This window comes from Entelurus aequoreus, linkage group LG08 (genome assembly GCF_033978785.1).
Source record: "Entelurus aequoreus isolate RoL-2023_Sb linkage group LG08, RoL_Eaeq_v1.1, whole genome shotgun sequence".
Lineage (NCBI taxonomy): Eukaryota > Metazoa > Chordata > Actinopteri > Syngnathiformes > Syngnathidae > Entelurus > Entelurus aequoreus.
In genome coordinates, this window is record NC_084738.1 from 46,954,149 (window position 1) to 46,981,146 (window position 26,998).

The 26,998-nt window shown below is 43.7% G+C and overlaps 1 protein-coding gene across 2 annotated transcripts in view; it reads left to right on the plus strand.

The window, feature by feature from the left end:
- Nucleotides 1-26,998, plus strand: part of grin2da (glutamate receptor, ionotropic, N-methyl D-aspartate 2D, a) — a 416,525-nt gene that overhangs the window by 60,342 nt on the left and 329,185 nt on the right. The window contains exon 1 of one of the 2 annotated variants that reach the window (XM_062056653.1): nucleotides 15,213-15,339. The exons of the other annotated variant lie outside the window; for it this stretch is intronic. The gene's annotated coding sequence lies outside the window, so the exon portion shown is untranslated. Of the gene's footprint in view, nucleotides 1-15,212; nucleotides 15,340-26,998 lie in introns of those variants that run through there. 2 annotated transcript variants of the gene reach the window in all.

The window sequence follows — 26,998 nt, forward strand, 5'->3', positions numbered from 1 at the left end:
AAGTGAGACATCCACTATTTCCCAATTAATTACATTATTAGGGAAATGTTTTCTGATATTATGTTTTCTCTGGTTTGATAGGCAATGACCTTTGACCTTTTAAAGAAGAGTGCTGTGTGAAGGACTGAGAGCCCCAGATGGGAGATATTTATGTTTATTAATGGACACTTTAAGTTTGCTACTTCCACACCCTGCCCTTCCTAAAAAGACTTGTGCAATAAATGCCCTTTTCGGCTTGCTGCAAAACCAATTCTGTGTCTTGGTGAGAGTCAGGTACCACATATGGTGGAGAATGCAGGTATTCTGATTCACGCCAAGCTCTCATGATGGCACACGCAGAAGCACTGAGTGCTTTGTTAAAAAGCCAAGCTGAACTTCAAAATGCAGTACAAGAGTTAGTAACAAAAATTGCTAAAGATGTGGCTATTACACGGGCACCCGCTGAGGTCCTAACTAAATTATGTGAGGTTAGGTGAGGATGATGTGGAAGCCTATTTAGAATTGTTCGAGCGCACTGCGGCCCGGGAGAAGTGGCCAGTAGGGGAATGGGGATCCATACTGGCACCTTTCCTCACTGGAGAAGCCCAACGTGTGTGTAGCGACCTGACATTGGTGGATGCTCAAGACTTCAAAAGACTAAAGAAAGCCATTCTTGCCAGCCAAGGGTGCAGTCTGCCTACCAGGGCCCAACGTTATCACAACTGGACCTTCCAGCCCACCCAGCCGCCGAGACCGCAGGTAGCCGCACTGCTCCGCATAACACACCGCTGGCTAACAAGCGAAGGCAACCCCCCCTCCATAGACCGTCTGGTGATTGACCGCTGTATCTGAGCCTTGCCGCCTGATGCACGAAAATATGCCGCACAAGTAAGCCCTCCAACTGTGGAACAGTTGGTGGCCTTATTGGAGAACCACCAAGTGAGCATGGAAATGCTGAGAGCCACTCGGATGGAAACGGCTAGAGCCACCGGGGAAGAGAGGCTAGGCCGCGACCGCCGAAGAGCGCCACCGCCAGCGCCGTCCGTACCCCGACCGTGGGACGCGGCCCCTGAGAGGCCCAGTCTACCCCCACAGAGGAAGTGTTACGTGTGTGGACACCCGGACCACATGTCTTGGGCATGCCCTGAACGCGACCGTGATGTCTCCATGGCCACGGCCCCTAGCTCAGATGCAGGCAAACCATGCCTCCACACGGGAAGTGGACGACAACAACATGCCAGCCTTCCAGTAAAGATCGGAGGGACTGATGCTGGACAGTGGGAGCGCTGTGACCTTGGTACACGCTGACTTGGCCGGACCCCTCAGCGAAGACACCGTTCCAGTGACATGTGTACATGGAGATGTCCGCCAGTATCCGGTGAGCCACATACACATTCAGACACCCCGAAGTGAGGCACTGGTACCAGCTGGAGTGGTACCAAACCTGCCTGTTCCACTACTTATTGGGTCCGACTGTGTACTCTTTGACCGTTACTGGACCCCGAGCTACATCCCAGGTGCCATTCCACGGCAGCGTCGTCGCCACAACAATGGACAAAAAGGTATGAGACCGCTTGCGGCCTGCCCTGCGTTTAGGCTGTCGTCAGAGGCCCCACTGAGTGACAGCTCTGCTGAAGAGGAGCGACAGGAGAGCAGGAAGGAGGAGAAGGCAGAAGAGGAAGGGGACCCCTTTGTGGAGTTCCCCATGCCAGAAGAGAGCAGCAACCCTAAAACGGGCGAGTTTGCCACTGCCCAGTGGAATGACCAGAACCTCAGCTGGGCCCGACAGCAAGTCGTGGAAATTGACGGACAGAAATGTGAAGGGGTGAGTGCACTTAATTCACCGTATTTTATGATAAAAAATGGCCTTTTGTATAGAGGGGTGCTAACTAAGGGCGGGGACATAATTGAGCAACTGCTGGTGCCTAAGTCTCATATCTCCCGAGTGCTTTATCTCGCCCACACTCATCAGCTGGGAGCTCACCTAGGTGTACAAAAGACGTATGACCGCATAATAACCCGCTTCTATTGGCCCGGTGTGAAACGAGCCATAGAAGACTTTTGCAAGAGCTGTCCCGAATGCTAAAAGAATGCACCGAGACCCACCTATCGAAACCCCTTGGTCCCGCTCCCCATCATCAGCACCCCGTTCTCACGTCTGGCAATGGACATCGTTGGATCCCTCCCAAAGTCAGCCAGAGGACATCGCTACATACTGGTAATACTTGACTATGCCACCCGATATCCTGAGGCTGTACCATTACGCACAGCCTCAGCCAAAGCGATAGCACATGAACTGTTTATGATGTTTAGCCGAGTGGGAATTGCCGATGAGATTTTAACGGACCAGGGCACATTTTATGTCACAAGTGTTAACCATGCTGTACAAATGGCTGAAAGTGAAACGCATACGAACCTCTATACATCATCCTCAGACGGATGGCCTGGTGGAACGTTTCAACTGTACGTTGACGAAGATGCTAAAAAAAGTAGCCGACGAAGACGGGAAAGACTGGGATCACCTCATTCCATATGTCCTCTTTGCCATCAGAGAGGTGCCCCAGGCGTCCACTGGCTTCTCCCCCTTTGAGCTAGTCTATGGCCGACGTCCCCGAGGCGTGCTGGACATTGCGAAAGAGACCTGGGAGAACTAACCCTCGCCACACCGCAGTGTGATTGACCATGTCGCACAACTACAAGCCCGGGCTCGCAAAAGCTGGCCCATGGTAAGAGAACATATGGAAAAAGCCCAAAGAGAACAGGCAAAAACATATAACAGAGGTGCCACACTCCGAGAGTTCCAAGTTGGGGAAAAAGTGCTGGTATTAGTTCCATCCAGCGAGTGCAAGTTCTTGGCCAGATGGCAGAGGCCTTACGAGGTAATTGAGCGAATGGGCCCCGTCAACTACAAGGTAAACCAGCCAGGCCGGCGGAAAGGTCACCAAATTTACCATGTAAATATTCTGAAAAAATGGCATGCGGCAGAGCCGTTGCCAGCTACTGCGTTTTTAACTGCACACTCTCCCCAGACCAATCCCCCCGGTACCTATAGGAGAGGACCTCTCCCCGTCCCAAAAGCAGGAGGTGAAGGAACTTCTGGGACGGAACCAGGACCGCCTCTCGGAACTGCCAGGAATGACCCAGGCGATCAAACATGACATTGAGACCAAACCCAGAAAGGTGATAAGACAAAGACCCTACCGAATCCCAGAAGCCAGATGGGCGGCTATAAAAGAAGAAGTAAAGAAAATGTTAGACCTGGGAGTGATAGAGGAATCCCATAGTCCATGGTCCAGCCCGATTGTTATTGTGCCAAAACCAGACGGGTCCCTGAGATTTTGTAATGACTTTCGCAAATTGAATGAGATTTCACTGTATGATGCTTATCCCATGCCCAGAGTAGATGAACTGATAGAGCGGCTCGGCCCTGCTTGTTTCGTCAGCACCCTGGACCTGACCAAGGGCTACTGGCAGGTGCCATTGACGGAAAGGGCGAAACCTAAAACGGCTTTCTCCACACCAGAGGGGCTATTCCAATATACCGTCTTGCCGTTCGGGGTCCACGGGGCCCCAGCAACATTCCAGAGGATGATGGACAGAATTCTACGACCCCACCAAGAATACGCAGCCGCCTACCTGGACGATATTGTGATTCACAGCACCAGCTGGTCTCTCCATCTCCAGCATCTTGACGCGGTTCTAGGAGCCCTTAGACGTGCCGGACTGACGGTCAACGCTAAGAAGTGCCGAGTGGGTCTGACTGAGACTGATTATCTGGGCTACACCATAGGAAGAGGCTGCGTGAAACCCCAGGCCCGCAAAGTGGAGCGCATCAGGGAATGGCCTCGCCCTTGACGAAAAAGCAAGTAAAATCATTTATTGGCCTGGTATCATATCAAAAGTTTATTAACAATTTCTCTACAATTGCAACACCGCTGTATGAACTAACACGGAACAAACTGCCCCATCATGTCATCTGGACGGCTGAGGCCGAGACGGCCTTCCAGATGTTGAAGAAAGCCCTATGTGAAGAACTGGTGTTGAAAGCCCCCGACTTCAGTCAGCCATTCATCCTCCACACTGATGCCTCAGGCATGTGCATTGGAGCCGTGCTCGCCCAGCTCGTGGAAGGAGAGGAGCACCCAGTGACATTTATCAGTCTGAAGCTCCATAGCCATGAGCGGAACTATGCCACAGTGGAAAAGGAGTGCCTGGCAGTCAAATGGGCAATACACCACCTCCGCTACTACCTATGGGGTAGGACCTTCACCTTGGTAACAGACCACGCCCCCTTGAAGTGGATGTCCACAAATAAGGATCGAAACGATCGCGTCACACGCTGGTTCCTGGAACTACAGAATTACCACTTCACCGTGGAATATCGGCCTGGGAAGGCGATCCCGCATGCAGACGCCATGTCCCGGCTCTATGAAGAGGACAAAGAAGCTCCCGGACCGACCGGCGAGCTTAGGGGGGGGGGGATATGTGGAGTCTCACTCAAGCACCGCCTGACAGGTAGGCACCTCACAGGGGAGGAGCCAGGGAATGGAGGCAGAGTGGAACACAGAAGACAACGCCCCAGCCTTGGCCGCATCATCGAGGGGCGGTACATTCCCCTGTACCTGCTCAATCAGCCTAAAGTGCCACCAGCTGCGCGGCCAGGTGTGGCCCAGATACAAACTGTTCTTAACTCTGCCTCATTCCGGTCTGGCTCTCCTCTGTGTCAAGGCAGGTGCATCAGGCGGTAAGTGAGACCTCCACTATTTCCCAATTAATGGCATTATTAGGGAAATGTTTTCTGATATTATGTTTTCTCTGGTTTGATAGGCAATGACCTTTGACCTTTTAAAGAAGAGTGCTGTGTGAAGGACTGAGAGCCCCAGATGGGAGATATTTATGTTTATTAATGGACACTTTAAGTTTGCTACTTCCACACCCTGCCCTTCCTAAAAAGACTTGTGCAATAAATGCCCTTTTCGGCTTGCTGCAAAACCAATTCTGTGTCTTGGTGAGAATCAGGTACCACAATATATATATATATATATATATATATATATATATATATATATATATATATATATGTATATATATATATATATATATATATATATATATATATATATATATATATATATATATATATATGAAATACTTGAGTTGGTGAATGCTAGCTGTAAATATACTCCCCTATTAACCACGCCCCACCCCGACCCCCACCCCCCACCTCCCGGTATTGGCAAGTATGCGCATACAACACTGTCCTTTCAACCTTTTCTAAACGACTCTGCAATTTAGCCTTCAACCGATAACAGGAGTTAGAAACATTCTGGTCACAGATGCTCTTTTGTGCCATTTGTTTACAACTGAATAGAATGCTAACGTGTGGGATTCCGACTATTTTGGCCGGTTAGTGGTTGATCCACAGCGATCGTTCTACCAACTAGTATATCAATGCTAATGCAGGGACTTTAAATTTCAACTACTGTCATTGGCATTGACACTAGGATTGCTTGCTTGCATCTCAACAGTTGTTTTTCTCAGAACAATTTAATCCTATGGCTAGATCCGACCAATCTAAGTCTATGATCATGAACTGATGAAGCCCACTTGGATGAGAGGTGAAACGTCTTCTAAGACCAACCAAACAGTCCAGTTGCGATCGATTAAATGCCCTCAGATTACAATGGCCTGGATGAATGAGAATATCCATAGACAAGTGTTTTTGTGACATCGATACTAAGGGCATTATCAGTATATGATTGATACTAGTGTAATTAGCTCAATAAACTCATTTTTTTGTTAATGTTGACAAACTCAGAAAATAAGTTCTTGGACAAAGGAGGACTTTTGAGGGCAAAAGCCAAATGATTTAAATAAGTAGTAGTGTGTTTTTCTTTCGTTTAGTTATTGTGTACTATTGACTTTGTTTTGATCAAACAATAATATGCAATAAAAGAGAATAAGGAACTTGTTTAAATATTGTGTTGACATTGTTTACACTGCCAATAATACTCACCTGAAAAATTGTCCGATCTCACTCATGGACGATCGGTAATGAAATAGGCAGCATGAAACCCCGTTCAGAAGATCTCATGTGCTAACGGCCATTAAAAACAAGCTGCGAGCTGAACATGGCTCTAGGGCTGCACTTTACACTCCACTGCTTTATGGACTTGCTGAATTTCTTTCTGGACTTGATTTCCTCCTTTGCCCATACCACCACCCACCCACACACACACACACACACACACACCCACACACACACACACACACACACACACACACACACACACACACACTTACACACTCCTCTCCTGTTGTCACTCATCAGGTGCTAATCAACGCCAGCGTTGTTTCTCCACTCTGCCTGGCGGCGTGCAAAAGTGCAAGTGTGCCTCATGTTTAATTCACCACCTTCAATACACCTTGGCCAAAATGTGGCGTCTCGCTGGACGCTGGTTGTCAATCATCATGGCTGCCACTAGCGGCAGGAAGGCAGGTTCACTGACAGGAAGTAGATAAAGTTTGATATTACCAGCATTTTCCAATATTTATTTATTTTTGTGAGAGGTTGTGTTTGTCCTTGGCTCAGATGGTAGCAAGGCCGGCCAGACACTTGAGGGTTTCTGGTACGAATCCAGCTTCCGCCATCCTAGTCACTGCCGTTGTGTCCTTGGGCAAGACACTTCACCCACCTTGCTCCTATAGTGCCACCCACACTGTTGTAAATGTAGCTTAAAAGGGTTTCTCACTTCACTTCACTTTTAGACTTTGGACTTTAAGGAACATGCTGGCTCTTCTCTGTTTTAAAGCTCTTACCAGAAATGATGTTCGCAATATTTACTTCTTCTGTTTACTACTTTTCCTCTGCTGCCATTGTCACAAGTTAGTCCCTCACTTTCGACTACTTGGACAAGATGGCGACTATGGAGGGTGGAAAGTGTCCGTCACTCAGTGGGGACACATTTATGCAGTCAAAATACAAAGTGTGAGTATTCGTATCGTTTATTCATGCCTGCCGTTGACAACAGGTGGTCACGGTGGCCATCTTGACGCCATAAGGGTCAAAACCTTCGCAAACATGGAATATAACACATCACTGTCACACGTCGTGATGGACGGAGGCGCTGGCGGTCACATGACGAGGCCTGATTGATTGATTGATTGAGACTTTTATTAGTAGGTTGCACAGTGAAGTACATATTCCGCACAATTGACCACTAAATGGTAACACCCGAATAAGTTTTTCAACTTGTTTAAGTCGGGGTCCACTTAAATTGATTCATGATACAGATATATACTATCATATATACTATCATCATAATACAGTCATCACACAAGATAATCACAATGAATTATTTACATATTTACAATCAGGGGTGTGTAGGGGGGGTTAGGATATGGACATCAAGTAGTGGACATAGAGAGAGAGAGAGAGAGAGAGAGAGAGAGAGAGAGAGAGATCAGAAGGCATAAGAAAAAGTATCTGCATTTGATTGTTTACATTTGATTGTTAGCAATCCGGGGAGGGTGTTAGTTTAGGGTTGTAGCTGCCTGGAGGTGAACTTTTATTGCGGTTTTGAAGGAGGATAGAGATGCCCTTTCTTTTATACCTGTTGGGAGCGCATTCCACATTGATGTGGCATAGAAAGAGAATGAGTTAAGACCTTTGTTAGTTCGGAATTTGGGTTTAACGTGGTTAGTGGAGCTCCCCCTGGTGTTGTGGTTATGGCGGTCATTTACGTTAAGGAAGTAGTTTGACATGTACTTCGGTATCAGGGAGGTGTAGCGGATTTTATAGACTAGGCTCAGTGCTAGTTGTTTAACTCTGTCCTCCACCTTGAGCCTGCCCACTTTAGAGAAGTGGGTAGGAGTGAGGTGGGATCTGGGGTGGAGGTCTAGCAGTAACCTGACTAGCTTGTTCTGAGATGTTTGGAGTTTAGATTTGAGGGTTTTGGAGGTGCTAGGGTACCAGGAGGTGCATGCGTAATCGAAAAAGGGTTGAACGAGAGTTCCCGCCAGAATCCTCAAGGTGCATTTGTTGACCAGAGAGGAGATTCTGTAGAGAAATGTCGTTCGTTGGTTAACCTTTTTGATTACCTTGGTTGCCATTTTATCACAGGAAAGGTTAGCCTCTAGAATGGAACCTAGGTAGGTGACCTCATCTTTCCTGGTGATAACAATGTCACCCACTTTTATGGTGAAGTCATTGACTTTCTTGAGGTTGATGTGGGACCCAAACAGGATGGATTCTGTTTTACCCAAGTGTATGGATCTCAGTGGGATGTGATGTGGTGAGTGAGCTCATTAGTAAAGCTGCTATTTATGGAGACGCGCCCATCCTGAGATTGGGAAGCAAAAGGACGCTTCTTTCTTTTTCTCTTCGCGTGACGCCACGCAGACCCGCGTGACAATGAAAATCCTACGTTGATGAACTTTCTAAACAGAAGGTATATTCTCAACTTCATTACCACATGATGACCAGGACCATCAAACCAATCCTCACATTGATTTTGACTGACATGCAGGATGTTTGATGCATTGTTGGACTTTGTGTCTTATCATTGGTTCTGTAGTCCCTCTCCCCAAAAAATTAATTTTCCTAATCTAGATGTAAATGTTAGCCAAGCAGCACCTCCTGCTGAGCTCATAAGAACCATAAAAGAACCGAGCTGACCCGCGTCTTCCTCGCAGCGCACTAATGGATCTCTGGGCCGGTCATGGGCGCGCCGTATTCCTGCTGTCCCCCCCCCCCCCCCCCCCCCCCCCCCCCCGCCGCCGAGCACGGCTGCATCATTTGTTCCTCGTTATCACAGGAGCGTCTCCCCGGGTCACGAGAAGCGGCTGCTGGGCCGGGCGCCACGTCAGAGACGGGAGAGCGCCAGGGCGAGGAACATTAAGCAAACTGGCGCCGAAATGAAAATAATGGCGCTCACATTAGCTCGTCTGACACTTTCCCTCCATTACGACGCCGGGGAGAACTTTCACTAGCATCACCTCGCCGCACCACCAAACAAACAAGGACATATGAAACAGTGCTGTAATGCTATTGGCGCCCACTGGTGTTCGACGATCAATGAGTGACACTGTAACGTGAAATATTCTCTACTTTTACTGTTACTGATCAAATCCTGTGGGTACTACTGGGTATTGATTCAGATAAAATCATATGGTGCCATATTTCGATATCTTTGTTGCACGTCACGTGTGGTTGCAGACTCGACAGGCTCAAACACTTGGCAAGAAAACAAGCACTCAAGCTGCATTTAGAGCAGACTCAACAAAATGTTGCAGTTTTCCATGCCAACAAAGCAAATATGCCTGATAAAAAACACTTTGACGTAAAATAACGGCCCACTTTTTAAAATGCGCTAGCTTCATGCTAATTTACATTGGATTTGGCATTAGTAATTTTACATGCCGATTTGACTTCCAAATTTGAACTACAGTTTAGACGTGCGTTACAATCAGGCTGGTGTGTTTCCTGGTGTGTGATAAGTACAATATTTACAGTATAAACACTTTTTAGGGTGCAACAAAGACTAGCTTACCATGAATTGATTTACGTGGATCCCGACTTAAATAAGTTGAAAAACTTATTCGGGTGTTACCATTTAGTGGTCAATTGTACGGAATATGTACTGTACTGTGCAATCTACTAATAAAAGTTTCAATCAATCAAAAAGCTTAAGCTTAATGGCAAAGACTACTCCCTGACTAGACAACACACTGCTACTGTCTTGGAATTGCAAATGCATGCAAAGTCTACTATATAACACTTGCAAATGAGAATCAAAAGTGTAAGAAATTAAGGCCCCTTCTACACTAAGCCGGTTATCCAGGGTATATCCCACCTAACCTTATCCTTGTCCACACACACACAATGCCACCGTTTAAGACCCCCTCCGTCAGCCGGCGCAATGCGACCTAGTACGCATGCGCGAAAAAAATGCGCGCGTCATAGTTACCTCTGACCTGGAAGTGTATCCTTACCCTGTGTTTCAATGTAGCCTATTGCCACATTTCTCTTAACAGTAAACCTTGCTTGCCTCTCCATCAGGAGCTGGTAGACTGGCCCTATTGTAGTGAATCACACCTGAGCCGTCATACATGAATCATATATTTAATGGACGTGTGAAAGTAAACAATGTGATACATAGCATTTTACAACAATCAATCTAGGGATCTAGATATCTCGTCAGGACACTGTGGTTGTAGGCTGAAATTGGCGGTCGTACTTGACGGCCGCAACCACTTCATGGCTTCACAATAGTTATGGAGTACAAAACTAGATGTTGAGTAATCACTTGACATACATGGCGGACAATAACTGATAGTCTGCTTTGCCAGTCCAAATGCATTCGCTGTTTTCCGTAGTACTACCTCATCCACGGGATGAGTTGTCTCCCCTTCGACAAATGGACAAAGTTTTTCGCTAAGTAGAATCACAGCTGACCTGGACATTCGAAAGTACTCTTGCCATTCCTCTGACACAACACACTCATTGACAAACATATCCCACCAGGCTACCGTTCTTCCAGGTCTTATCCAAAACCGTCGCTCAACATTGTTATGTTGCCGTCTGAGATCTGGTGTATCCGAAATAGCTGCAATCGCGCGTTTCCTTCTTTTAAGGTATTCATGTGTGATTTCTACAAGCGTCTGTTATGAAGCTGGCTGTGGCGCGTTCTTTCTGACGTCACTTCCTCTCCGAACTCAGTTTATAAATGATCAATGAGTCCATACAAGGCTAAGAGCCGGAGATTCAAGAAATACACGGCGCACTTACCACACAGGTCCAAAGTCGGTATCCGGGGTGGACCGCTCGTCTGTGCATCGGTTGGGGACGTCTGCTGCTGACCTGTCTCCGCTCGGGATGGTCTCCTGCTGGTCCCACTGTGGACTGGACTCTCACTATTATGTTAGATCCACTATGGACTGGACTCTCACAATATTATGCTAGATTCACTCGACTATGAGGGGCCGTTAGGGACATTATTCAGAATTACCTCTTACATACATTACTGAAATGCTCTCACATAAACAACTGAAATCTTTTTCTTTTATACACACTACTGAAACACTCTTATAAACACTGCTGAAATGCTCTTACATACACTACTGAAATGCTCTCACATAAACAACTGAAATCTTTTTCTCTCACACACCCTACTGAAACACTCTTATAAACACTACTGAAATGCTCTTACATATACTACTGAAACACTCTTATAAACACTACTGAAACACTCTTATAAACACTACTGAAATACTCTCACATACACTACTGAAACACTCTTATAAACACTACTGAAACACTCTTATAAACACTACTGAAATACTCTTACATACACTACTGAAACACTCTTACATACACTACTGAAACACTCTTATAAACACTACTGAAATACTGAATAACACCGCAATACGTTTGTGCTGTGAACATTTATGTTTCTACGGTTGATGTTTTTAAGTTATTTTATGTTCTGACTAGTAATGTCATCCAGCCACCACCACCACACACACTTTGTCAAAATATCCCCAAACTTGTCCCAAACGCTTGTGATACACAATTTTTTTGTCTTATGATTATTGTATTTAGGTTAGGGGCTATGTGTAAATATTAACACATTAACTTAAACTATAATTTTAGACAAACAATATATATTGTCTGACTACAAGAAGCATTGAAAAGTATATAAATAATAAGGCATAGGGAACCTTTTTTGAGAGAAAAAAAAAAGATATTTAATATGTTTATGAGAAATGTATTGAATATTCCAATTAATATATTTGTGTGCAAAGAAGTTCCATGAATCCAGAGGTTGTTTATTCCGTCCTTGTTGAAATGGTCATGCAGCTGTGTGGTGACTCTGAAATAAGAATGTAATAATCAGATCACATGAAAACAGCTAAGACAATATAAGTCATACAGGGAAATGCATTTGTAGACAATGTGATTTGCCTGAGCGGCTAGGGAACACCAAAAAATGGATTAGATTAGAAAAGACAGATTGAAAATAATAATACAAAAACATTTTTTTTCCCAGCGGGCCGGATGTTGGACTTTGGAGGGCCGTAACCGGCCCGCGGGCCGTAGTTTGGGGACCCCTTATCTAGTCGATGATAAGCGCTAAATAAATGCAATCCATTATCATTAGTATATGATTAGCTACTGACGTAACACGACATGACTCACATTTCGACATGTTACCATTGTAGCTCACTACAATGCCATGTTGTCTTACATTTCGTGTGATTCAACAATCATTTAGAAATAAATAATGTCTAATTACCTTTTCCTCCTTTTGCCCCGATGTCCATGAACTGAAACGTTGCATGTGTGCGGTGCAAACTCGCAATGGAACGAGTGCTCCAGGCTGCGGAGGAGAAAGGCACCGCTGTGTGGCCGCTCAGGTGCCGCGTCCTGCGGGGGAGACCCATGGCGGCAGTCCGACCCTTGTTGCATTGAAAGTGTTATTATATTCTCCGCTGAAGCCCTCAAATTATGAAGTGGAGCTCCCGCCTCGGTTAAGCTACTTGTCGGCAGACATTTTGTCCACAACTTGGCTTTAAAAAAAAAAAAAAAAAACTTGTCTGAAAAGGGGCGGGGATTATACCGGAACCGGAATGCAACATCGCTCACACACACTAGTAAGATGCTCTTACACATAGTGGTAAAATGCTCGTATACACAATGGTAAGATGCACTCATACACATAACTGAAATCTTTGCACACATACTACTGAAATTGTTGTCCCTTACACACACGTGTAAAAAGCACACACACACACAGGTGAAATTCGTTTATACATACTAGTGAAAAATAATTCCAGGTGTGTGTGTGTGCGTGAGACAAAAACATTTCAGTAGTGTATGTAAGAATGTTTCAGTAGTGTTTATAAGAGTGTTTCAGTAGTGTATGTAAGAATGTTTCAGTAGTGTTTATAAGAGTGTTTCAGTAGTGTTTATAAGAGTGTTTCAGTAGTGTTTATAAGAGTGTTTCAGTAGTGTATGTAAGAGTGTTTCAGTAGTGTATGTAAGAGTATTTCAGTAGTGTATGTAAGAGTGTTTCAGTAGTGTATGTAAGAGTATTTCAGTAGTGTTTATAAGAGTGTTTCAGTAGTGTTTATAAGAGTGTTTCAGTAGTGTATGTAAGAGTATTTCAGTAGTGTTTATAAGAGTGTTTCAGTAGTGTTTATAAGAGTGTTTCAGTAGTGTATGTAAGAGTATTTCAGTAGTGTTTATAAGAGTGTTTCAGTAGTGTTTATAAGAGTGTTTCAGTAGTGTATGTAAGAGTATTTCAGTAGTGTTTATAAGAGTGTTTCAGTAGGGTGTGTGAGAGAAAAAGATTTCAGTTGTTTATGTGAGAGCATTTCAGTAGTGTATGTAAGAGCATTTCAGTAGTGTTTATAAGAGTGTTTCAGTAGTGTGTATAAAAGAAAAAGATTTCAGTTGTTTATGTGAGAGCATTTCAGTAATGTATGTAAGAGGTAATTCTGAATAATGTCCCTAACGGCCCCTCATACTCGACGTCCATTGCACCGGTCGTCCAGGGGGTCCCCACATCTGCGGTCCCCTTCAAGGTTTCTCATTGTCCCATTGGGTTGAGTTTTTCCTTGCCCTGATGTGGGATCTGAGCCGAGGATGTCGTTGTGGCTTGTGCAGCCCTTTGAGACACTCGTGATTTAGGGCTATATAAGTAAACATTGATTGATTGATTGATTGGCAAGATACACAACTGGACAGCACAGTTACCATTATCAGCTCACTGTTAAATGTTACATGAAAAATTCGATTATGTTATTAATCATGTATCATTAACCACATTCATCATTACATGTATCAGCACATTTACACACACGAGTACCGAAACTTGGTGCGGTTTAGTACCGATATCGATTCCCGGGTACTGGGAATTGGTACCAATTTAGATCAATCAATCAAAGTGTATTTATATAGCCCTTAATCACAAGTGTCTCAAAGGGCTGCACAAGCCACTATGACATCCTCGGCTCAGATCCCACATCAGGGCAAGAAAAAAACTCAACCCAATGAGAAACCTTTGAGGGGTTTGATTGATTGAAACTTTTATTAGTAGATTGCACAATACAGTACATATTCCGTACAATTGACCACTAAATGGTAACACCCGAATACGTTTTTCAACTTGTTTAAGTCGGGGTCCAAGTTAATCAATTAATTTCAAGTGGATCTAGTTAATAGTGTGAGAGTCCAGTCCATAGTGGGGCCAGCAGGGGATCATCTTAAGTGGAGACAAGTCAGCAGCGCAGAGACGTCCCCAACTGATGCACAGATGAGTGGTCCACCCCGGGTCCCGACTTTGAACAGCTAGCGTGTCATCTGTGGTCACCTAATAACCTCTCCACGCAGGAGAGGGGGGCAGAGCAGAAAAAGAGACGGCAGATCAACTGGTCTAAAAGGGGAGTCTATTTAAAGGCTAGCGTATACAAATGAGATGTGAAAGTACCCATCCCTAGTGATGCGTTTCATTGATAAGCAGCATTACAATACTTGATAATGCGTCGTTCCTCACTGAGGGAATTAAGATGGCCGCCAAAACGTAAAGATGATTAAAGTTTCACTTTAATTGTCTCCGCGCTGGCCGACTGGCCTCTTTTTCTATTTTTATTTTCCTTTTCCTTTCAGTGGGAGGGCGCGGGCGGGCGAAGGCGGGGCCGGGGGACCGTCCGCGTCTTCTGGATGCTGGAGGACGAAAGGCGGGAACAAGACGACTCCCGTGTCCAGATAAAGATGTCACGTGACTCACAAGATACGCCCCTTAGAACATGGTAAAGTTTGGATCTGAATGTCTTCACGTTGGATTGACAGGGCGGTCTTGAGGAAAGGATGGAGCAAAGGAGGCGAGGAAAGGATGTTAGTTTGCATTCAACACGTGTAGCAGGAAAGTGGAGAGGGGAGGGGGAGAGAGAGAGGGAGGTAGAGAGAGGTTGCTAGGTAACGGGGCGTACATACTGAATGTTAAGCAAAGCGGAGAGAGTGAGAGGGACAGTGAGGCGGCAGCAGCAACATGTAGCCACGCTGTGTGGATCACAGCTGCACACTGCCTCAGCGTCTGCGTCTTTTCAGGGACGCGCGTCTGTCTCCGTCTGTCTGTGTGTGTGTGTGTGTGTGTGTGTGCGTGTGTGTGTGTGTGTGTGTGTGTGTGTGTGTCTATATGTGTGTGTGAGTCGGGGGGGGTGGGGGGTGTGACATGACGTGTTTGGGCTGGGCTCCCAGGACGTGATCCCGCCACTGTGATCAGAGGATGTCCGGCGGAGGGATGGACGGATGGAGTGAGCCAGCAGCGCGAGAAGAAGAAGAGCCTGGCGCACACTGTGAGTACACGCGTGTCTCGCCGGCTTTGCCCTTCACACGCGTGCGTGTGCTATTGACCTTCTGTCATTGAGGCGCGTGCAACGTCTGCCAGGCAAGTTCCAGATATGTGACGCACGTGGGACATGAAAGCCCCCCTATCTTAGCATTGTCCCAGCCGGCTGTTGCGCATACGTGCCCCCAGCGGCCGCAGTGGTGGTGGTGGGGGGGTTCGCTTTACTTGGGCTCCCCCTGCCCCCCCACCCCTTCTTCAGCTTTAGGGCACATATCACATTCCAACATGCACACACGTCAGCAGCTGGTGCAGCAGCAAGCAGCCTGAGTGTGAAGATCATCAGCAGCTTGGATGAGGGCGGGGCGAGGGGCAGCTGTAAGTAGGAGTCAGAGCAGCCCCCCACGTCCCCCCCCAAAATGCTACTACACTGATGATGATGATGGGTTGTCCTTGTGCACAGGCAGATTCAACAGTTACATACACACACACGCACGCACACACACACACATCATTATATTTACACTCTGCACCCATTCCTGTACATGCAGAGATTCCTTCCTCTGTTGTCTGTCACTTGTGGGCACTCGTCGCTGATGTTTGGGCGCCCGAACAGAGCGTCACCACAACAACGATATTTGCCCGCCTACAGATGGACGTATTTTGCGTGACCTCGCTACGCTCTTATAGCCGCTCTGTTCTCCTGCTTCCTCCATTTTGAAGCTGTGGGCTGCTGAGGCGGCACTTTGAGGCTCCGGCAGGTCGTCACCTCGTTCGCTCGGATCGGACCAGGTGTGACGGATCAGGATGGGGCCTCCAGGTGATGAGCCTGAAGAGATAGGTGTACAATACGTTAAGTTCCCGATGAAATCTTGGTTTGGAGGCATTAGAATTAGCGCTCAATCACAGATGCTGGTTCAAAAGTGTGGACTTATCTGTTTGTTGTGACGTCATCGGGCCATATGGCAACATGGCTGAGAGGAGGTGGGGCAAGTAGAAGGAACGCATTTTTGCCTAGCTTCATTGCTGTGTCGATTGTTCACGTGGGATTGGACACTTTGGACGTCTCACTGTATGGGCTGGAAGAAGGAAAGTGGTTGGTGGGATGAATGGAAAACAAACAAAAATATACGCTGTATTTCAATTGGTGCCTTTCCATACTTACATTTAGACTCAGTACCAGGATGTTGCACTCCAAATCGTCAAAATGGTGTGGTGTACTTAAAAAGTACAACGAATTTAAATTTTCCGTACAAACCCGTTCAAAAGCAGGCATCCAGTTACAGGGTAGGACAGAACGTAAACAATTGGGGGTTGTTAGTTAGAGACCAGGAAAAAATAACAAGCAAAGCACATATACATATTACCACATACAGGCCCGAAGCTGCCGCCACCAGAGGCTCGGTTTTCCATCCTACCACGTGGGGTGAAGCGTCGAAGGCGTGGGATGGGGGACTGGGGAACGTGTGTGGTGTGTATTTTCCATGGATGCGTGTGTGTGTGTGTGTGTTAACATGTACGGTTCTGTGATCCTACTAGACCACATGTCTGTGGTCAGCGCAAAGTAAGTGACTTTACTTAATTGTGCGCCTATGATTTTCCTCAGTTCTGCGTACATTTTTGGCAGCATTTCTCGTGTGAAATATGCCCGGCTTGGCAACTGGTACTTGGGGTTGCGGACTTTGATGAGGCGGGGTCGACGGTGGAAATGGGGACTAGATATTTAGCTACAGTATGTGATATGTGATCGCTCTGGTTATCTGTTCCCACCTTTTGCTGGTTTTCCCATAAGGCACTATGTGTGATACCGGAGCTTGCAGTGTACATTGTTTTAGTGCTAGGGACGTGGATTGCACTCCCACTTTCGTGCCACGAAATTTTATGCACTCTTGTATTGGGTGTCGTTGTTGAAGATGGTGGAATAGGTTCGTTGTGCTCTAACTTTTTGTAGCCACGGGTTTCTGACACTCCCTACAAAACACATTCTCATGCTTTTCGTTCAGTGGCTTAAATCCAAACCACCGCCACACAACCAAGCCAGAAGCATACCTGCCAACTTTTGAAACTCAAAAAGCCTAGTAGCCATGATCAGAGAGGTTAGATTGTGGCTAAAACCTTCACATTTGTCATAATCAGAAGCAACTTTTGACACGCAAAAAAACTGTAAAAATCATAAAGAGTACAAACAATGTTTATTCTATTAGCTAACTTCCTTTATCTGAATAGCCATTTGTGATTTATAGCATGAAATAACAAATATCTTGCAGTCATGTTGTTTATGTTTCAAAATGATTCAACTTTTCAATGTCAAAATATAAACAGTAGAAATAATGAACAAAATGTCAGCTACTGTCTTGTTTTAAAGCACCAATGAAAATGAAATGTAGCATTTAGACAGGCTTTACTGTAGCAAAAGTCATCAATGTCTCCCACAATCATGTGTGTTCTTAAATGTGTCTTCCATGTCGAGAGCAGTTTTGATTTGGGCTTACATGGTAAACAACTCAAATGAATGTTTCGGGCATTGTTTTATCCAAGTAGAGGCATTGGCCAAGTAGAGGCATTGTGGGTTTCCTGGATGTTGTCTACATCGCTAAAAGAAAAATCTAAGGAAGAGAATCCCTGTGCCATCTTCCACTAGTTTTTTAAATATATAAATCGCCCGCTTGAAAATTCCCTCTTCTCTTCTCCGACTCTCTCGCCGTCTTTTGGGATGTGCATGTCGGTTGTGATTTCCTTTCCTGGTTCGATGACCCGCCCTATCCTGTCTGTGATTGGCCTGTCCGTAATGTTTTGCCCTAATCGTAACCAACCGTGACTCATCATAGTAAACCAACCAACCAATTAGGGCTGGGCGATATGGCCTTTTTTTTATATCTCGATATTTTTAGTCCATATCGCGATACACGATATATATCTCAATATTTTGCCTTAGCCTTGAATGAACACTTGATACATATAATCACAGCGGTATTATGTTCTATGTGTCTACATTAAAACATTCTAGTTCATACTGCATTAATATATGCTCATTTTAAACTTTCATGCAGAGAAGGAAATCACAACTAAGTCAATTGACCAACACTGTATTTATTAAACAGTTATTAAGCAGTGGCACAAACATTCATGTCATTTCCAAAACAGAAAGTGCAAAATTGTCAGTCATTTTAAAACAAGCTATTAGTGCACTTTTGTGCATGATGTCTCTAAGATGACAAATCAAAACAACACTAAATTAAAGTGCACTTTTTGTACAGAACGCCACTATAATAGTTTAAAACAAATAAAGTGCACTTTTGTGCATGATGTCACACAAGATATTTCATTAAGTGTCAAATAAAAATTAGCTGCTTAATAGGAAATCAAATTGTGTATGTCCTTCGCTATGTGGTAGGTTCCTGCGGACGTTATCTCTTTTGTTGTTGACTATTTTTTTCATACAGTGTTGATCTGGAAATGTTTGCCTCTGCATTTTCATGGTGTGGCACCGAACGGAGATGTTGACATGCTGAGTAAGCACTCTTCATTCTCTAGCAGGTGACTTTTCAAATGATGCTACATATTAGCAGTAATGCTACTTTTTGTAGCAATGCTTTTTCCCCATACTTGACAAATTACGGTTGTCTGTTTGACATATTCCCACTTGAAGCCAAACCACCGCCAGACGATGGACCCCGTGCTGTTTTTCTTGGGAATTAATTATTCCTTCATTTGTTACCAGATTCGCACCTTCTTTCTCTCGTATTACCACTCGCACCACAGCTAACTTTAGCCATGCTGCTACCTCTCTGCTGCGCGAGGGCGTATACGTATGTGACGTATGACGTGACAGTATGTGACCTGTGTAAGAAGGTGCGCTTGCTGTCTGTGAGAAGGACAGACAAGAAAGAGTGGGAAGAGCCTGCAGTGTAATGTCCGCAGCTAAAAGCAACTGCGTGAGAACGTATACTCGAATATCACGACATAGTCATTTTCTATATCGCACAGAGACAAAACCGCGATATATCGCGTATATCGATACATCGCCCAGCTCTACAACCAATCATGGATGTTTTTATACGTTAACCAACCAATCATCACTGATTTTTCCCGTATATTTTGTCCAATGCCGGTGAAGCTGCACTAGTCCAGTTCTCTCTTTCTCTTCTCCTGCTCTCTTCTTTTGTAGCATGTAGCGTAGCTAACCACTACATGGGTCTAAAAATAGCTAAGGTACGGAAATCGCTACTTGTTTAAAAAGTAGGGAAGATACTGGGAAATGTAGTTAAGCTACATAGCTTCAATTTTTAAGTTAATTATTTTTAATGGAAAACTGTAGTTTTTACCACTGCAGCCGTAAACCAGAATGGATCATCAAAAAACGTGCTCATTATGGGAAAACCATAGTTGTTGGCAGGTCTGCAGAAGTTGCCGTTTTACTTACTAGTTGGACACACGTGTCGCTGGTGGCACAGTCAGACTCCATATTTGCTTGTGTGTTGTTGTTGTGGGTCAGTGCAGTGGGTGGGAGAGGGCAGGCACATCTTGGAAGGAGGAAGGGGAGGGGTTTAATAGCCCACGGAGTGTTGAGGGGGAGTGGGAAGCGGGGTAGAATCAAGGAACACAACAAATAAGCGGCGTTTGGTCATTTTAACGTGAAATAAATTAGATCGATATTAAAATATTTTCTTAATTCATATCTTATTTAAAAATATATCGATATACGCTACCGTTCAAAAGTTTGGGGTCACATTAAAATGTCCTTATTTTTCAATGAAGATAACTTTAAACTAGTCTTAACTTTAAAGAAGTACACTCTATACATTGCTAATGTGGTAAATGACTATTCTAGCTGCAAATGTCTGGTTTTTGGTGCAATATCTACATTAAGATTAAAGATTAAGGATACCAATGATTGTCACACACACACTAGATGTGGTGAAATTCGTCCTCTGCATTTGACCAATCCCCTTGGGGAGCAGTGGGCAGCAGCGGCGCCGCATAGGTGTATAGAGGCCCATTTCCAGCAACTATCACTCCAGTGTTCTAATGGTACAATGTGTTTGCTCATTGGCTCAGAAGGCTAATTGATGATTAGAAAACCCTTGTGCAATCATGTTCACACATCTGAAAACAGTTTAGCTCGTTACAGAAGCTACAAAACTGACCTTCCTTTGAGCAGATTGAGTTTCTGGAGCACCACATTTGTGGGGTCAATTAAACGCTCAAAATGGCCAGAAAAAGAGAACTTTCATCTGAAACGCGACAGTCTATTCTTGTTCTTAGAAATGAAGGATATTCCACAAAATTGTTTGGGTGACCCCAAACTTTTGAACGGTAGTGTACCTTACAAACTTGTTACAGCCTTACCAGTCAGTCCAACAAAAGTCAACAACAAGTGTATGTCCATGGGAGACAGAGAAGGTATTTGTTGCGTCTTCGCTGCACTGTCCTATTAGGGCAGGGGTGTCCAAACTTTTTCCACTGAGGGCCGCACACGGAAAAATTAAAGCATGCAGGGGCCATTTTGATATTTTTCATTTTCAAACCATAACAAAATATATATAAAGGCTTTGAGTACCTTGAAGGTAGAAAAGCGCTATACAAGTATAACCCATTTATCATTTATCATTTATTTTTTAACATTTAGGGCTCCTGGGGCTCGTAAAGGGTCTCAGTCATTAAAATGTTAAAAACAAGTCAAATTATTATTGCCTATTATTATATATGCCTTTTCTGTCAAAGGCAACTTTGTTTTTTTTAGTAAAACTGAAATATGCAGTATTTCCCCCACCGCCCAAAACATTCAGAAAGCAATGTTTGATGTGAAGTAATTGGAGCCCTGAAAAGATCAATAATGCATGACACCATTGATTTTATTTTCATTATTATTTTTGATTAATCACAGTGAAAAGATAAATAAAATCCCACTAAATATCTTTGGGATCCAAAAGGTACCCCACTCATAAAGTGATACATTTTTATTATTATTTGTTTTACTTTCAAAACTCAAGTTACGAGATCAACTTCAGATATATCTGTTGATTTTACGTTTGAACTATTATTTTGTTTGTTTTATGCTCTTTTGTCAAAGCAAACTTGGATGTTTTTATATGGCAACCATACAATATATGCAATATTTTTTCACATAAAACATTTTAATGTGAAATATTTGAAGTAATTGGAGCCTTGAAGATGTCAATAATTCATTATTATTGAATTTTTGTCTTTTTTTTTTTTTTTTTTGAGCAATGGCAAAAAAATAAAAATAAAGATAGACAAAAGAAAAAAAACAGCCTGCATGGCAGCTTTGTGTCAACATTGCAACATTTTCTAGTTAGATTTCACCTCATTGCACTTTTTTAAATGTTTTTTTGATTTTTGCAATGGCATTTCCAGAATGTGTGGCGGGCCGCTAAACAATTAGCTGCGGGCCGCAAATGGCCCCCGGGCCGCACTTTGGACATCCCTGTATTAGGGGAATCTTGAAGCAACAACTTTGCCAGTTCGCTCCAGCCAGGGAAAACAATCCAAGTTACAATGTTTGTGTTTAAAACAAATTTTGACATTTCACTCTAATTGTCTATTTACGGTACTCAAATTCATCATTCTATACCATGCAGAGCAGACAGCGTCTCCAAGACAAAGTTTGCGATTTAGTCCAAAATGATAAAAGTCTGAGTGCCCACAGCTCTGCCTGCATCCTCCAATCATTTGTGACAGCTTTTGGGCACCTAGAACTGCTGCCAGCATCTTCTGATTTGTCGATACATCCACAAATCTGTAATCGTTGCCAACTAGAGGACAGGTACTACCAAATTTAAAGTGACAGCCTAATCTCTAGGGGTGTCCCGTTTTAACTTCTTGTATATTACCAACATTGGAGCCTTGAAGGGGTCATATTATGATTTGTTTTTCTACATTTAAAACACTTCCTTGTGGTCTACACAATACATAATGGTGGTTCTTTTGTCAAAAATTGGCATACATTATGTTATACAGACCGTTTTCAAGCTGCTTTCTGACCCTCTCTTTTGGATGCGCCGTTTTGTGGGCGGTCCTATTTACATGGCTCTACGTCAACTGTGTCTTCTCCCCGTCATCCATGTTATAGTTTTCATCGCTTTCATATGGAGTCTACTGACAAATTTAAGTCATAATGGCCGTGTATATGCTACTTTGTGTTAGAGTTGGCAACAGTGCAGGACACGTGCGCATGTACAAGCCAGTCTGCCCCTCAACTGAAAGATAACGAAAAACAAGGAACTTATTGACTACAGCGGCGGACTGGCGCAAAGCACTTTGAGTAAATTTTAGAGCTGTCAAACGATTAAAACATTTAATGGCGATTAATCACAGTTTCTTCATTGTTAACTCAACATGAATTGCGATTAACCACAGATGAATATACTTTTTCATCATTAATAAGTGTACCGTAGACCAGTGATTCTCAAGCTGTGGTACGTGTACCACTAGTGGTACACAAGTTCTATCTAGTGGTACGTTAAAGAATCACATGAATGAAGTACAGTGTTTTATTTTCTTATTTTGAAACACGGTATTACTGTTTTAACTGTGTAATGTTACATTGACCAACAATATTAAATGTACTTTTTATATAAAACCTCCGCCTTGTTTTTACAGTATTTTAAATGCTGGTCATTATGGTTGTACTTTGAGAGCCAAGTTTTTTCTGAGGTGGTACTTGGTGAAAACAGTTTGAGACCTTTGCCCTAAACAGATATGTTTTTATTACCATGACTGGACAATTAGTTTGCTTTGATTATATGATGACTTGACACACAAAAGACTTGAACACGCTTTTAAAGAGAAAAAAAAATACATGCAGTCCGTAGGTGTCTTGCCACATTTTGTAGTTTGTAGGAATACAGAATTTGTATTTCTGCTACAGAAGCACTTGCATTCTCAAGGGAGGCGCCACACCTCCATGTATAGATACCAGTTTCACGCATTAATAGCACAACATTTGGATTTTCACGATCATTGTTGATTGTCAAAGATGTTTGGTAATGTAATCTGTGATATTTATTACCTGCAAAAATGATTCAGATATTATGTACATTACATGTTGTACAAGTTAAGGTTCATATCTCTGTATGACCATGTTTTAACCTTATCTATTTAATAATAAAATGTAATATTCAACCTGCAAAAAAATTCTGTAATTACGGTCTATCAATGAGAACAGGTTATAAAAGAATATAGCCTTTATTTCAATCCAACATAAAACATTTATTTAGGTCGAAATATAACAGAATAACATTACAAGATATCTTTGACAAAGCGTGATCCTAATGTAAGACGATTTTTCACTGTTTTGGTAGTGAGACCGGCTGTGACGCGTAGCGCTATTATTGTGTAATTGGTATGAGAAGAGGTGTCTTAAGGTGTTTTGACAAAAGTCTCCAATAAAAGTGACTCTAGCTTTCTTTTCTACCATCTTTTTTACTGCTGGGCTTTTATTCCAGTTCCCTACAAATGTTGTGTAACAATCTGCATTTTATGTTTTCAAAGCACTCAACTGTAATGTAAACACGGATGTGAAGCTCCTCATCCCTACAAGCGGGTGTAGCGCGTCAGCTGGCGTTTGCCGTGATCGTAGATAAAGTGGTCATTTTTTTGTCAGGAGAACAACTTGCCATGGCTTGGGATCTGCGATTTCTATAATATACCCCTTTCTTTGTGTTTTTTTGCTCGCTATTTTTTAAAGCTTGTGGCTCAACAGTAATTGTACGCCATTACTATTCCCTATGTTACGGAATGGATCGAGGGTCAAAAAGGAGTCAAGACGGAAGCACGTTAATTCTGTGTTCAAAAAATGATCGCCGTTAAAGGAACGTACTGTGTTGTTAAGGCGTTATTATTGCATTAACTTTGACTGTCTTAGTAAATTCATACCATATTTGGATAATCTGCTGACGTCACCAATGGTAAAAACGTCATTAATGGGGAAAATTCCAAACGGATCCTTTACCGGAAGTATATGAACATAGGCAAGATTGTTTGATAAATATCTCTGCAATGCCTTCATGGTGTCAGGCAGTGTTGGTGACGAACCCCAAGATGCAGAGATGGCAGGAGAACATGCTTTTAATGTCCAAAGACAATGCAGGAAAACAGGAATCAGGAAACAGGCAAACTGGAGACAGTAAACAGAAAACAGGAAACAAGCTACGAGGAACCAGGAGACAGCAAACCACAAACAGCTAAAGACATACAGCATACAATACTCTAGCCCTGACTGGAGGGCGAGGCAGGTATAAATAGTAGCCTGAGTGGCAATTGCCACCAGGTGTGCCAGACTGTGAATCATGGACAGGTGAGGGAAACAAGTGCTCAGGGAGACATGCAGGAAAAGGAACCAAAATAGACTTAGACTTAGACTTCCTTTTTATTGTAATTCAAATTTGAACTTTACAGTACAGATAAGAACAACATTTCGTTGCATTAGCTCATGGTAGTGCAGGATAAAAAAGCAATAAGGTGCAGATATAAATAAATAGATTACTGTACAGATAAATATATTGCACTTTTGCATATGCATCCACGTTTATGGATGTATGTTATATTGTCTTTATATTCCAGCGAGTTAATCAACTTTTGGGGGGCATTGAGGGGATTATTATGATGCGTTCAAGAGTCTTACGGCCTGAGGGAAGAGGCTGTTACAGAACCTGGAGGTTCTGCTTCGGCGGCTGCGGAACCTCTCTCTAGAGTCCAGCAGTGAAAACAGTCCTTGGTGGGGGTGGGAGGAGTCTCTGCAGATTTTCTGAGCCCTGGTCAGGCAGCGGCTTTTTGCGATCTCCTGAATCGGAGGAAGAGGAGTCCTGATGATCTTTTCCGCCGTCCTCACCACTTTCTGGAGAGACTTCCAGTCTGAGGCACTGCAGGCTCCAGTCCAGACAGAGATGCAGTTGGTCAGTAGGCTCTCTATAGTGCCTCTGTAGAATGTTTGTGAGAATGGTGGGAGGGAGCTGTGCTCTTTTCATCCGACGCAAAAAGTGCATGCGCTGCTGAGCTCTTTTTACAAGAGCTCCATTGTGTAGGGACCAGGTCATATTGTCAGTTATCTACATCCCCCAGGAACTTGGTGCTGCTTACGATCTCCACCGTTGTGCCGTTGATGAAGAGTGGAGCGTGGCTGGACTGGTGCTTCCTGAAGTCGACGATAAACTCCTTGGTCTTGTCGACATTCAGGACTAGGTTGTTGGTTCTGCACCAGTCAACCAGATGTTTCACCTCCTCCCTGTAGTTCATGTCGTTGTTGTCACGGATGAGGCCCACTACTGTTGTGTCGTCCGCATACTTCACAATGTGGTTAGTAGTGGACCTGGCGCAGCAGTCATGGGTCATCAATGTGAACAGCAGCGGACTCAGGACGCAGCCCTGGGGGCAGCCGGTGCTCAGGGAGATGACACTGGAGGTGTTGTTGCCCACTCTCACAGACTGGGGTTTGGCTGTGAGGAAGTCAAGCAGCCAGTTGCATAGGGGGGTACTGAATCCAAGGAGGACCAGTTTGCTCACCAAGTGCTGCGGGATGATGGTGTTGAACGCCGAGCTGAAGTCCAGAAACAACATCCGCACGTGTGTGTTCTTTCCTTCCAGATGTTCTAAGCTCAGGTGGCGTGCAGAGGAGATGGCGTCCTCTGTGGAGTGGTTAGGGCGATAAGCAAACTGGTATGGGTCAAATGTGGGGGGAAGTCTGGAGACAATATATTCCTTTACCAGCCTCTCGAAGCACTTCATTATGATGGGGGTGAGTGCCACGGGGCGATAATCATTGAGGGAGGAGATTGTGGGTTTTTTAGGCACTGGAATGATTGTGGCCGTCTTAAAACATGATGGTACCACAGCCTGGGTCAGCGAGATGTTGAAGATAGGTAAATAAATAAGATAAATAAGAGCGCAGACAGGAAATAAAACACAAACACAGAGAAAAACCCGGACATAACCAAACTGTCAGTGACAAGCCTGACACGTGGTTTGATTTAAAATTGTCGGGACTTATGCAATCCCAAATACGCAAAAGCTGCTACCAATAGGTAAGAAACGTTGTTTTTGCATATTAGGTCCTAGGGCTGCGAATCTTTGGGTGTCCCACGATTCGATTCAATATTGATTCTTGGGGTCACGATTCGATTATAAATCTTTTTTTTTTTTATTCAACGCGATTCTCGATTCAAAAACGTTTTTTTTCCGATTCAAAACAATTCTCTATTCATTCAATACGTAGGATTTCATCAGGATCCACCCCAGTCTGCTGACATGTAAGCAGAGTAGTAGATTAGAAAGCTTTTATAATTGTAAAGGACAAGGTTTTATCAACTGATTGCAATAATGTAAATTTGTTTTAACTATTAAATGAACCAAAAATATGACTTATTTTATCTTTGTGAAAATATCAGACACAGTGTGTTGTCAAGCTTATGAGATGGGATGCAAGTGTAAGCCACTGTGACACTATTGTTCTTTTATATTTTTTATTTTTTATAAATGTCTAATGATAATGTCAATGAGAGATTTTTAATCACGGCTATGTTGAAATTGTTACTAATATTGATACTGTTGTTGATAATATTAATTTTTGTTTCACTACTTTTGGTTTGTTCTGTGTCGTGTTTGTGTCTCCTCTCAATTGCTCTGTTTATCGCTGTTCTGAGTGTTGCTGG